This window comes from Falco peregrinus, unplaced genomic scaffold, assembly GCF_023634155.1.
Source record: "Falco peregrinus isolate bFalPer1 unplaced genomic scaffold, bFalPer1.pri scaffold_29, whole genome shotgun sequence".
Lineage (NCBI taxonomy): Eukaryota > Metazoa > Chordata > Aves > Falconiformes > Falconidae > Falco > Falco peregrinus.
The window spans coordinates 154,805-168,466 of NW_026599598.1; the positions used below are offsets into that span (position 1 = coordinate 154,805).

Here is a 13,662-nt window from a genome sequence, read left to right on the forward strand (position 1 = left end):
ACAGAGAACCAATGATAACATAAGGGCACATCGGCTGGTAATGCAGGCAACGTCTCAGGTCAGGTGACAGTCTCACAGCTTTTGAGGGGGATCTCTAATCATAAAGAGATATTATATCAAAATACGAAACTAAAATACTTAGGAATGCATACAAAGAAACCATGTTTTAAGGGGAACTTGTAACAGCTGAAGACGGTGACTTGAAAACATACCCGTATGATCCACACGAAGCTGTTCTAACAGCAGCATAGCCTCCTTGTAGGTTGAAGTTCGTAATTCCACATCCTCTGAAGTTGGGTCAGATGAGTGAGTTAAACCAGGGTCATCAGTTACTTCCGTTGGTATGCTGACCTACAAAAAATACAGTACTTTCTGTAATTCCACTGTCTAGGATTACAGACCATTACAAATGCAGGAATGATTCATTCTCTCCTTCACAGCCCACAGATTTGTCTCAAATACAATAAAGCTGCATACCAGCAGCAATCCGTACATCTGGTTGATCACTACATAAACACTGCTCCCATCTACGTGATTAAAAGTTGACAGAAACTGTTTATCAAGAACTTAGTTTACAGTACCTTGCTCTTTTCACTCCCAGTTGTTGCTGCAGGTCTAGAAAACAGAAATATATTTCAGTACTGGAATGCTTACATTGCAGTATGAATAATACCTGAAGTTTGTTTGAAAACTTCATTTCAGAAGTGAATTAAATGAAAATCTAGTATAGTAACTTCGCTAGATATAGATCAAGACTGAAACAATTATTGTGTACTATTATGTCTATTGGAAGGCTATTTTTTCCGCAAGATATTAAGCAAATAGTTGAAATAACTGTTCTCTCAGCTTCACACAAAGTGACAGAAATCTTACAGCTACAGACATGGAGCTATACGGTTACGTGCATTCCCTGTTTAACACCAGGGGTTTAGCTCTCTTCAGTACCGAGAATCCTTCTCCTACAGGTCAAAGAACTGTAATTTTGGATTCTCTGGTGTCCTGGGTCTGGCTGGGATGCAGCTTATTTTCTTCACAGCAGCCCACACAGCGCTGTGTGTTAGATTTCTGACCAAAACGGCGTTGATAACACACCAGATTTTTAGCTAGTGCTGAACAGTGTCAACAACTTCTCTTTCTCACTTTGCCACAACCCACACAAGTAAGTTCAGGGTGGGCAAGAAGTCAGGAGGGTACACAGCTGCAAGAGAAAAGGTGGAGCGGGGAGCAGGGCAAAAAATCCCGAGACACCTGCAGTGAAAGAGTGATGTTGCTTTTCTGTAAGTCTCGCCTCGCCCTTTTTAAACACATAAAATACTTCTATGCCTGTGCACACACTCATGTAATTAATCAGAATTTGTGCACAGTGACCTTATCATTAACTTGGCCAGCATGCTCAAAGCACTCTAAACAAAAGCAAAGTGTTTGTCAACACAAAGTGCACCAGGTAGTGTGGTCACAAGAAAGAACAAGAATCTTCATATGCATCAGGTTTACAAAAAACCTCAACACACAACAAAAACCCAAACTTGCCTCTAGCTCTTAGGTCAACTTACATCATTAAGTAAGTTTTTGTTTTCAGCATTCCTTATATGCATACCTTCCTTCATCCTCAGATGTTTCACTGGAAGTGCTCTCATCCCGTACTTGACCATGATTGCCACTGGAAGAGCTCATCGGCTGATGAGCCTTCTGCTTTGAAGGCTGCCTTCTACTTTTCTTTGCAACTTTGGCATTCAGGGCCATTTTACTGCATTAAACAGAAAGGGGGGGGAAAAAAAAATCACCAAGTGAGTAGGCTTACAAAAAATATCTCTGTGAAACAGACATAAGATGATGTCCAGAAACGACCGAGACAAAAAATATCTACTATAAAAACACAGACTTGACTGCAAAGATCGTGGAAGATACCCAAGTACTTAAAACACCTGCCCCTAGGAGTGGGGGGGACACGTGGAATCTGAGCTAGATCCAGGTTAAGCTGGAATACCCGTAATATCCACGTTACAGAAAGCATCTAGAGCAGAGATTCCTTTGAAGGACAGACAGGAAGAAACTCCTGCTTTAGGTTTACATAAAAATACGTGTGCCTTCTTTAGGCTTTTGAGATTGGTTTGGTAATATCATCTTTTCCCCTCTCCCGACAAAGGGCATATTAACTTAATGAAAAGGAAAACACCAACTGCACGGAGATCACTAAAATCACCTAGAAAAGGGAGTAGCAGCAAACCCCAAGTTCCTACTTTTCTTTTCTAGGTGGCCATTTCCTACAAAAATAACTGCTTTTTCCAGTCTTCAGTTCTGGTTTTGAAGATGCATTTTGCCTCAGTATTGACAAGGAAAACACAGCAATTTGGGTGGGGGGTTTATTTTTTTTCCCCTTTTCTTTTTTGTAGAGCAGGCAATAAATTTGAATATCGTGAGCGTCGTGTTTTCTAAAAAGACATTTTCTTCACTTTTTGAGAAGCAGTGGACTACTCACTATGGCTTTCACCACTGAGGAAACTACTTCAACTACTACAATATTAGAAAACCTAAGACACTTACGTAGTACTACAAATAAGAATTAGAGATTATTTCCTTAGCTTACCATTTCATTGGCATTTTAATCAATTTTGAGCTCTCCTCAGATGAAAAACTCTTTTTGTCTTTTTCTTCTAGAGTGTTTTCATTCTCCATTTTCAAACAGTCATTCTTCCTTACAGTAACCTTTTGTTTCATTTGCCGATTAGTGATGTTGTCTGATGGTATATTTAATTTACCAAGACATTCCTGTTTTGCCACTGCCTGCACTTTTGAAATTCTTCGTTTGCTTTTTTCCTTCTCAACCTATAAAAAGAAAGTTAAGCTTCATGTATTTCTTAGTATTTCTAAAAGACAGAAACACCACATCCAAGACTGATTAATTCAGGGTTTACCCCTGAAATAATATAAAATGAGAGAAGCATTTTCACAAAATTACACTACAAAGCATATTATGTCATTGAAAGTACTTTGAATTCACTCATGATTAAAGATAACAAGAATACAGCCCTTAGAAAGAAAACAATGGCGTCTCTTAAAACATGAGAACAACAAAAAAGGGAAAGCATTACTGATGGACAAAGAGTTAGGAGGACTGCACAATGTCAGTTGGAACACCGCCAGAAAAGAATATCAAGTGGAACTGTACTGGGCTACTGCTCCCTGAACAAGGGGAGGAAAGAAAAAAAAAGATCCCAAACCCACAAACACAAATGGTTTCACAGGGAAGAGGAATTTTAGTGAAAGGCAATGAAGACACACCATGCAGATATCACAGCACATGAATTATTAGTCAAGACCCTGTTCAGAAGCTATTTTCATTCTTTGATTCAGAATCAGAACAGACGGAATTGTATGGATTTCTTTTTAAGGCAATGTAGTGATAACTACTTGCACTGGAACCAAGTGCCACCTACTGTTACACTGGAGCAATAATGCATTCCGTTTTCCAAAAATGGGGAAAAAGACAACTCTCCACTGCTCCCTTTGTTCACCAGTCACCTATTTCCATTAGAACAAAACCCAATTTGTAGGAAGCATCCTCCTTCAATGATGAATAGCTAAAGTGAACAGGACCCTTGATCCAGAGCGAGATTAAAGAATAAAGAGCAGCAGGTGAACTACCTCTTCTGGCAGCTGTACCTTCTCTTTCTCCAAAGCCAGGAATACTATTTGCAGCATTCCTACCTCACCCTTTAATCTTCCCGTATCTTGTTTTAGTTCTTCATCAAGATTCCTTTTCAGCATGACGTATGATTGCTGAGCATTTGCAAAAAGACTTCCCATTTCTGCTTCTCCTGTTTTGTTGATAAAGCAGTCCCTGGGAAAAACATCACTAAATCCAGAGTCTTTTCCAAGTTCCCTCTCTGTTACAAAAAGTCCATTTTCACCACGTGGAGAAACTGTCTTATTGTAGGAATAATATTAGAAATGTCATCCAAAAGACTGGGTTTTAAGCTGTATCTCGGGGAGTATTCAGGACCTCCCACTACGTTTCTACTGCTTCCATTTGCTAGAGGCACCTTCGTATCATCCATATTATACGTGCAATCTTCTTCATCTGTACTCCAGGTATCTTCCATGTTTGCATTTCAGTTATCTTGACCAGAAAGGACACCAAGACTCGGATTACAGTTTCCATTTTGGGTACTTTTCCACCTAGCGTAAGTTTAATGTCTCCAAATTCACCTTTACTTTCTAAGCTGTTACTTGATTCTGTTGCATGAGATGAAACAACATGAGAACTCTTCAACTCGGCACTGAAGCCATCTTCTGACATTTCTTCCACAAGGGAAGGAGTTTTCCCAGTTTCATTAATTTCACCAAGCAGCTGCTTTAGTTCTGCTGTAACGTTTTTAAAACTTGTTTTCAATTCCCCCTTCTCATTTTCAACCCACATTCTTGCATCTCTTTCTTTCCAAGGTTTTGGACTTAGAACTGCTTGTCAGCACTGGGCAATTCCTCATTTTCTGCTGTGAAATTTCTGCCTTATCAGTGTGATTTTCATGTGCTGTTTTTTCTATCAAGTTGATAGTTTCTAAAATATATTTATCCTTAAGTAAACAGGTACAGACAGAAAGATTATCAAGAAAAAAATATTACAGTTGATCTATGCAACTTCTGTTGCAAACTCATCATATAATGGAAATAAGGCATTTTGAAAGCCATTTTTATAAGAACAATCAAGGGACGCTAAATGAAAGGTTCACTGCACACCATCTTCTTAACAAGAGAAGGACTCAGAGACAACAGTTTCTTGGGTTAGGTTTGCCTAGGCATTAGGGTTGCTTTTACCTTTTAGCCTGCTGGCTTTCTGTAACTGCCGGCGCTTGTCACAGAGCATGTTTATTTTTCACGGTTTATCGCTGTAATACCGTTTTTCATTAAAACTGCCAACATTTTTCTCACCCACCCTCCTCCCTCCATCGCGCTCTACCGTCTGGCATTGCACAGTCCCCGGCCACCTAAGCTAACCCAACGGGAATGAACATGACAAGCTTCTGACCGTTCACCACACAGAGAACTGGCTAAGGGAGGATTATTTCTTCACCCAAGCTTCAGAAATAATAAATTCCACTCCAAGGTGCAAAGGAAAGGATTTATTAGGGAAACCTGCCTGCTCCTGCCCTCATCCCGGGAATCAGGAACCCAAGCTCGCAGGAAAACCGCACCACGCCTTAACCCTACCCAGCCCCCTCAAGTCCCTGTCCCCACGCTCTGTTTCTGCTTCTGCCCCGTGTCACAGTCCTGCCCACACGCTCCTTCCCCTCACAGTGCCTTCTGAACAGGGCCTGCAGCCTTGGTGTCCCAGCGGGCTGAGACCGTCACGCTCCTCGCGCTCCTCTCGTCAGCCAGGCCCTGTTCTCCCGCGGCAAAGACCCCTCCGCTCACAAGAGGGAAGGAGCACCTCAGCCAGACACCACCTGTCTCACCCTCCCCCTTCCCAAGCTCACTGGCCAACTACTACACCTTGCAACAGGCTTAAGTCCTGCGCTTTGCCTCCTAGAATTAGGCACGTCCCTCTCTCGTGATGCCCGGCTGTGGGGTGGAAATCATTCGCTACGCTGTCCCTTGGGTGTTCCAGAGGACGCCAGACCCCTCTGTGCAGCCCTGCCCCGCACGCCCAACACAAGCGGGACGCCTGCCTTATTCCCCTCTAGGATACCCTCTGAGAAAACCCTTTTCAAACACTTCACGTGGCCAAACAAGAGCGTATTTTGCAGAGGCTGGGGAAGCCTCAGAAAGGTCACCACATTTCAAGGTGCTCTCTTTGATCTTTGTCTTACAAAGAGGAAGACCGGCATGTTTCATCAAACAGATCAGCATATTAGAGACAAATCTCCCTCTTCACTTGAATGTGCATTTTGCACAGGCAAAAAAAAACCCCACATGTGGCCGCACATTTGTTTCTCAGCAGTGCACAAGAGGAAAAACACCCCTCAAAATTTAAGCAAACCAACTGAAAACAAATCAGCATAACAGCAAGCATCCGACATAGTGACAAGGACTTTACCCCACCATAAGACGACTGTATCCAACTTTCCTTCAGACTGTAACGCAGCCTTCACCTACAGGACTCTCCCTTCAGCATTATTCACAGACTGGTAAGTTTTCTTTACCTTAGTGTATAATACAACTTACTGAATCAGACTGCAATCCAAAATATTTGGGCTTACATACCTGCACCCCATAATATTCAATGGCATCCTTCACGTTGTCTTTTTCAGCTGATGATGACATATGAAAGGTAGATCCTGAGTTCTCACCTGCAGTGAAAAACCACACATTTTTATAACCAGCACGACTTAATACTACTTATTTACACCTAGAGTGCATCTTGAATCATCCTACTTGTGACAAAAATCTTAACATAAAATAAATCCCCTCAAATTTGTGCACTCCGAGAGAAAATTATCGTAACACAGATTTAAGATGCATCTGGGTGAATTCCTTTCTTCCAAGGCATTCTACCTTTTAATGTATAAGGGAAATGTGCTGAAAATCACTACACATTGTCACAAAGAGGCCATTCCTGTTTCTTAAACATGCACAACAACTCTCTCTCATACGCAGATATACACCTCTGTATCTCTGACACACTGTGCGCCACACAGTATTCCTCCCGCAATTTCAGTTTCCCTATGTGTTGCGCACAGAAAATCACGAACAACAAAGCCACAGGCTTGAAATCTTGAAGACCCCAGCTTTATTCCTTGCACGACACAAATCTGTCTCTAGACATGGATCTAGGCAGAGTATTTCAGTCAAACTGCTGCCCCATCTGTCCCAGAAGACATGGACGGGCCGCTGAATGAAAGACAGGCTTGTGAAATGTGGAGAAATCACCCACGATCCGGATGTTTTTACCGTTGAAAACTGGATTCCATCCTTTCCTCTCTCAGAATTTCTACGTAATACTGGACAGGTCACAAACTCCTCGGAAGCAGTCACTCACTCAGTCTGGGCTCCCCATTCTGGGGTGCCTACCTTGAATCTCTGTTATATCTGAGAACTGGACTCCAGATAGTTCCAGACACAATTTAGAAGCAGCAACTCATTGTATTGTTTGTGTGGAAGGCACACGGAACATTTTGAAGGAACAAGTATTCAGAAAGAAACAAGTCCCAGCAGGTCAAGTGTGGCATCTAAAACCAGAGATGGATTCTTTTCACCTTAATCACTCTGCATCTCCTTTCCTGCTCCATCATCCTATGGCTTCTACCTAACAGCCTTTCAATACACAAAGCTTCGCTGCTGGAGAGGGACACAACATTCTTCCCACAAGAAAAGCGAGCAAGACAGGAAGAACATAGATAAAATCACAAAAATACAAAAGGGCCCGCTATTTATGAGTCACAAGGCCAACCTCACTCTTGGCATTTTCTCCTGTAGGTGACTCCTTTTACAAACTTTCATTGTCTACGTGCTACTCCTAGAAGCCTCTCCACCCAAGTACAGCAGCGGGTGGTCAGTCGGTCAGACAGACGGGGCTGCTCCTACTCTGCTTCCATGAAGGTACGCTTACCAGATTTCTTCTGTCACTTCACCAATGTTCACTCAGGTCACAAACAGCAAAAAGCAGGCAGCTTCCTACCATACAATTTGATATGCGCCATCACCCCCATCATGTAACACAGGCACCACAATTTTGCTTAGAAGATAGACTTCAATATTTTGTGGATGCAGGAGAGCTGTGACACCTCTCCGGTCTGCACAACACAGACCGAATAAGCTTTTCTGCTCAACTGTATCTGCCTGAAAACTGGATAAAAGCAGACCTGCGAGCACCCAGAGTTTTGTACTGCCCTTCTAAGGCTGCAAGTCACATTCTCTGTTCAGAGTACGTAGGCGTCTTCGTCTTTTGGATTCTGTTTCAGAGTGCAGTCACTTTCAAATTAGGCACCATGCTGCTAGAATGAAAAGCAACCCTAACTCCTGTTCAGCCTTGCCCATCACAGTCAACAGGAAAGATTTCAGCAGCAGCTATTTGAGTCTGATGTCTCCCTTTTGAGGTAAGATTTTGATAACATTGGAGCCCCTAAGAACCCTTTTCCATAGGGTTTAATCAATCTTGACATTTCTGTATGATGGGTACAGAACAAGGAAGAAGCAGGAAAGGTGAAAGGCTACAGTGTTCTCTTACCTGCAAAATCCCCGTTCTCATCGCGTCAGTAACTCTAGTCAGTAATTATTTTTCCAACCACTGGAAAAATAACTCAAAAAACATCAACTAAAAAGCTAAGGACTCCTCCCATTAGCTGTTGCAAGTAAAATTTCTTCTTTTCTTGGAGCAGTAATTCACGAGTCTATTTTCTGTGTTACTGGCTTCTGTCAACACTGTGAAAGAGGATGACTCCTCATCGTCAAGAGTTCTTCACTTTTAGCACAGGGAGAAATTCTCAGTTAAAACACTGGTAGAACCCTACTCCAAGGCTTCTGAAGAGCCCGTCATTCAAAAAAATGTATATAAAAAATTCACAGGGTAAACCAGATTCCAGTATTTTTGCCTGTCATTCCCCCACCTTTTACTCTGTCTGCTCTCTAGCTAGCACTGAAAGATGACTTCTAGTCATCGCCGTTCTTTCCACTTAGTCTTTACCTCTCCACTCTGTTCTGAGACTTCCCTCTTCATAAATTGTACATAATGTACATAACGACTTTTTGCAGATTACAGTGGACAGCACCTACTTTGCTATACAGAAAACATGAGAACACCGCTATTTTGACTCAAAAATAATTTTAAGAATGTATTCCTATGAGTCAGTAACAAAGTAAATAGAATGGGAAATTCCAACTCTCATTGGATATTTAATTATGCAAGATACTGTACCTGTTCTCCAGATTTATCAAATAAAGTTGTCACGGATGGCATTCAAGCCCTTTAGAGTCAGAAATATTTGTGCTGCAGGAATCAGGATGCTTTGCTGAAGCAATCTAAATTGCTTAAACCCAAATCCCAACATAAAATGTTTGAAAGAAAGAAATTTTTACATCTACTTCTTAGCACCTGACCTTCAAGATAACATATGGGTAAAAACCAGCATGACGCAAATGAATAAAGCCACACAGGAAAAACAGCTGACATGAAACGAGCCATGAAAAGGCAACCTTTCCTTTCTGTGTTTGTAAAATTGTAACGTACTGGTCCATTATGGGGCTACACTCCACATTACTGTGGAATACAGACATAACCAAAACTCACGTTTTAACTGAACAACCTCTAACAATATCTGTGTGTCTTACCAGAACACCGTCAGTGCAAAATAAAGGGCAAAAGGGGACCTGTTGCTTACCCATTGCAAACACATGAAAGGGAGAAGAGCGAGAGGAGAAGGAGGGACATACTTCTAGAGAGAAGCTGCACCTCTATTATTGTCAAAAGATCAACAATACTTTTTTTCTTTCTTCCCCTAAAGCGAAGATGCCAAAGAACTTGGAACTATTTGTATTCTATACTTAGAAGTTACAAGTCCACTTACTTGTCTACATATCTGTTCACCTCTCTCTGGTTTATATTGTCAATAGCCAATTGTAGAAACTCTAAAACCTGAGTGGCAAATTGTTTCTCATCTGATTAACAAGTGTGATTAATACAAAATACAACACAAATCATCAAATATGCAAATTGATAAACATGAGAACAAAGACATTAAAAACCCATTCAGGTTACATATCCTCTCTCCAATACATAGCCGACCAGCTAGCCGCTTCAACTTTGGCCTTGTTTCCGAAGAAAAGAGAATTCCTGAAACACGCTGACACTCATTTCCTCCCGTCTTGTCTCTCTTCCTCACTTCCTTCCCCTGCCTCTGAGCCTGCTGGTCATTTTCCATGAAACAAGAGAGGGAAGCCTCGGAGGAACGTGTTTGTACATCATTCAAAACAACTGCCAGGCAGGTAGAGAAAAGCCAGGCAAGTAATAATTCCTGAAAACTACAGCTACGGCACGAGCCCAAGAATTACCCTTTGTGGCTCACCTGCAGCTCCTGGACAGCCTAGCCTACAGATCCCTAGCCTGGAATCAGCCACAGCACATGCTCAGAGACCCAGGAAAGGCAGGAAGGGGGGGGTTGAGAAACTGAAAGAGAAGCAAACTTCAGGACTGCCTGAAAAGGGGAAATGACAGCAAGTACGGTGTAGGAAGCGTACATCATGGAAGGGTATGGACAGTGCGGAAAAGCAGACGAGAGGAGGGAGCAAACACATACACCGAGGTATATTTCAGTAGACCACCTGCTCCCGGGATGCCTTGCTAGAGCCATTAATTTAATATTAGAAAGAAAATTGCAAGTACAATGGGTCTGTCCATAAAAGAACACTACAAAGAGATTGTTATGAATACCTTCAACATCTTCTGCATCTCCTAAGCCGAATTCCTCCAAAAGATCTGCAAAACAAATCAGATGCCTTAATAAATACTCCTGTCTAGAAAGATTATGAAGCTAAACCCAGAGCCACATGAAGTGAACATTACCTGATTTCTGTTGCTTTTTGTTAGGAGAGGTTTCACTCCTTTCCAAAACAGATTCAGGGGCCTTCAGCTATGAAAGACAATCCAATGACAAAAAAAAAAAAAAAAAAAAAAAAAAAATCAATCACACTTAAAGTAACTCCATAATATTTAATGAGCAGAACAAGCAGTCAGTCTGACATGAACAAATACTTACCTGGGAATTGTTGGGTTTCTCCAAAAAGCCTGGAAGTGAAAAATGTTTCAGAAAGTGTTATTTTATTCAATTTTTATTTAATTTATAAACTTTTTACTCCATTCAACATCAGTAGTTTCTACAACTAAGTATTAGTTGCAAGCATTATTTCATCGAGACTGCGATACTTAACACTCAATTTACCTTATCCTCCAGCATTGGTATCGGTATACAAGAAAGGGACAGTGCATGCTTCCCATCATGCACCTTGGATTTAAGAAATAATACTCACAGAACTAGGACAATCCATAGGAAGCAATAAGGATTTGCTTGTTAACAAAACAAGATCAAAATACTTATTTGGAGGAGCTGAATCCTGCTTTCTACAAAGATTATTTCAAAAGCCAACGCTGGTCTGCTGTAATGAATTATCATAAAAGAACACTACGAATTATATAAAATAACAGCTCTATGACCCTGATGTTGAGGGATATTTTCCTTTCCATCGATAGGACAGAGAAAACATGGGTGCAGACATAGAAATCTCATACACATCATTCAATGAGGAAGAATCAAACTAGTTCTTATCAGGTTGTTCTGGTTCAGCTTGCAAGAAAAGAAAAAACCCAAATGACAATTGGTTGTAATCTGCATTTATAGCACAGTTCCAAATAGTTTCATTTTTTTTAAGATTCTTTTCCAACATTAAATCACTTACAAACCCACACAATCTACTGGCCCACCTATATTTTTCAGGTCCTCTGCTTTAGCCATCTTACAGTTTGAGTCCTCTCATGAAAGAAGTGTATGGAACGTTATTAAGAATGGCTCCATAGCAAAACTTTTGTATTTAAAAAAATAATTAAAAAACAAACAGCATTTGATTTCAGGAAACTTGGTGGTCTAGCAGTATGGAAATACCTTAGCAAGATTATCATAATCACCTTTTATCCCCTTTTTACACTGATTTTAAACTCATCTTAGTAGATTCATACAAAGCAGACTTTCATGACAACTACTCGACAAGTAGATTTACAAACTCCCAGGAGCTTTTAAAGTTTTGCTTCCAGCTTACTGGATTAGCTTCTTCAGCTATTCTATTGTACTTACACTACAAGCAGGACTGACCATCTAGTAAAAAAGAAATCCTTCAGATGAGAGTTCTACCCCAACAGCAAAACTTCCCTGCCATTCTACACTCCAGATGCTCAAGAGACAGCATCACAAAGTACAGGCAGAAACCCTGAACTCACATTTTAGCTCCTAGGCAAAGCATAACAGAAAGGTATAAAAAAAAATTAAGGCGGGGGGAAAAAATGCTTGGCCAGATCATAGCTTTCTCCTGCTACATCATCATCCAAGGATGTTTAGGTGTTCAGACAGGTCAGCCCTAAACCACATACACTTTCATCACTATGCCACAAGAACCTGAATCCAAAAAAATAAAAACACATCCAAAGAACACACATCATGCAAACAAGGTAACTTCCTTTACAAACTTGCCAGCAAGCGCCGTGGGAGCTGGTGTTAATTAACAAATACTAAGCACTTCATTGCTATAGCGCGCACCCACACCGTAAGCGCATTCCTAAGGCAGACATCGATAACAGCTCACTTCAGCCTATACGTGTTTACAGACAAACATTTAGTCCACCAGGAAGTTACCAGTCTGGCGCTCCCCTGAAACAATCCGCGAGCGTGCTCCGTGTCTGTCTGCAGCTGGAAGCAACACACCAGGTGATCCTTCCTCCGGGCTTTCAGAATCCGTCTGTGTAACATAAAACACGGGCGTGAGCATCGGTACAAATTCTCAACTCATTTCTACGCAAAATGTTCCTGCTAAGCCAACTTGCACAGCATGGAATCACAAAAGCCTTTGATAAGCCCCTTGGAAAGGGCACGTCAAGACACAGTCTATTGGAAAATCACAGCAGACTTGTGTGTTTTCAGATCTTAGGCAAAAACCTCACAACTCATCTAAACTATTCTGTCACGTTGGCAAACTGCACAGCCGCAAGAGAGAATTAACACGGTAACTCGAGCTGTGGGTTGTAACTGCAGGTCTGGGGGGGACCCAACTTTCGGACTGAACTGGCACCCGACACTCAAATTTGTGCTGATGTTCCCCAGGCACACATCCTGCAGTGGGGAGCGAACACGTTGCTACTCCCAGTTGCACGGGCTGAACAAAGACGAGCAAGACAAAGCTTACAGAAACCAAAGCTACCTAAACCCCCCCAATAATATTTTAGCCTTGTATTTGTAAGAAGGAGATGGGGAAGAGTTCCTTCTTCCTCACAAGAAAAGTCAGAGGGGGTAAGCTACAGACTCTGCTCGTTTTCTTCTAACCCATTACCACAGACAGGAAGAACTAAAAGGGCCAACACAGCCAGCACGTGTGGTATCTCTGTTGAGCATTACTTTCAAAAAGGGCCAAAACGGTAGAAAGGCTCTTTTCCGAAGCAGCTAATCATCTAGGCTGCAGACCCTAAGGGCAACCACTGAACACGTCAGCGGAACAGAGTTGTGTGGTGAAAAAGCAACAATCCCGCCAGCCCCCGTGAGGAGCTCAAGAGTATTTTAAGCAGCAAGAAACTTCACTGCCGCAATACTGTACTAGAAACCCAACTGCAAGGGCCAGTTGCCATGAGACCCAAATCATTAGCTCGACCTACCAGCATCCCAAGCCTCGCTGAACAGCTAGCACACAGCACAAGTATTTCAAGGGCCCCCAGTTACAAACATACAGCAGAACCAGGAAGAGAGGAAATAAGCCTCAGCCGCGGCCGGGCCCAAGCTCCGAGTGCTTCTGGATCTCACTCCCCACCCCCACCACTGGGAACCCTGGTCTCCTTCACAGGAAATACCTCAGAATCCCAGGGAGATTCAGCATCTTCCTCTTCCTCTGCTCCCACTGCTGTCAGGGCACCTACAAATGCAGGAAGAGGGGAGACACTGAGCCCTTCTATTTCACTCTGCTTTTCCCCATCACCCC

General features: G+C 42.0%; 1 pseudogene; it reads right to left on the reverse strand.

Moving 5' to 3' along the window:
• Positions 1 to 13,662, reverse strand: part of LOC114012114 (ankyrin repeat domain-containing protein 26-like) — a 50,479-nt pseudogene that overhangs the window by 22,024 nt on the left and 14,793 nt on the right.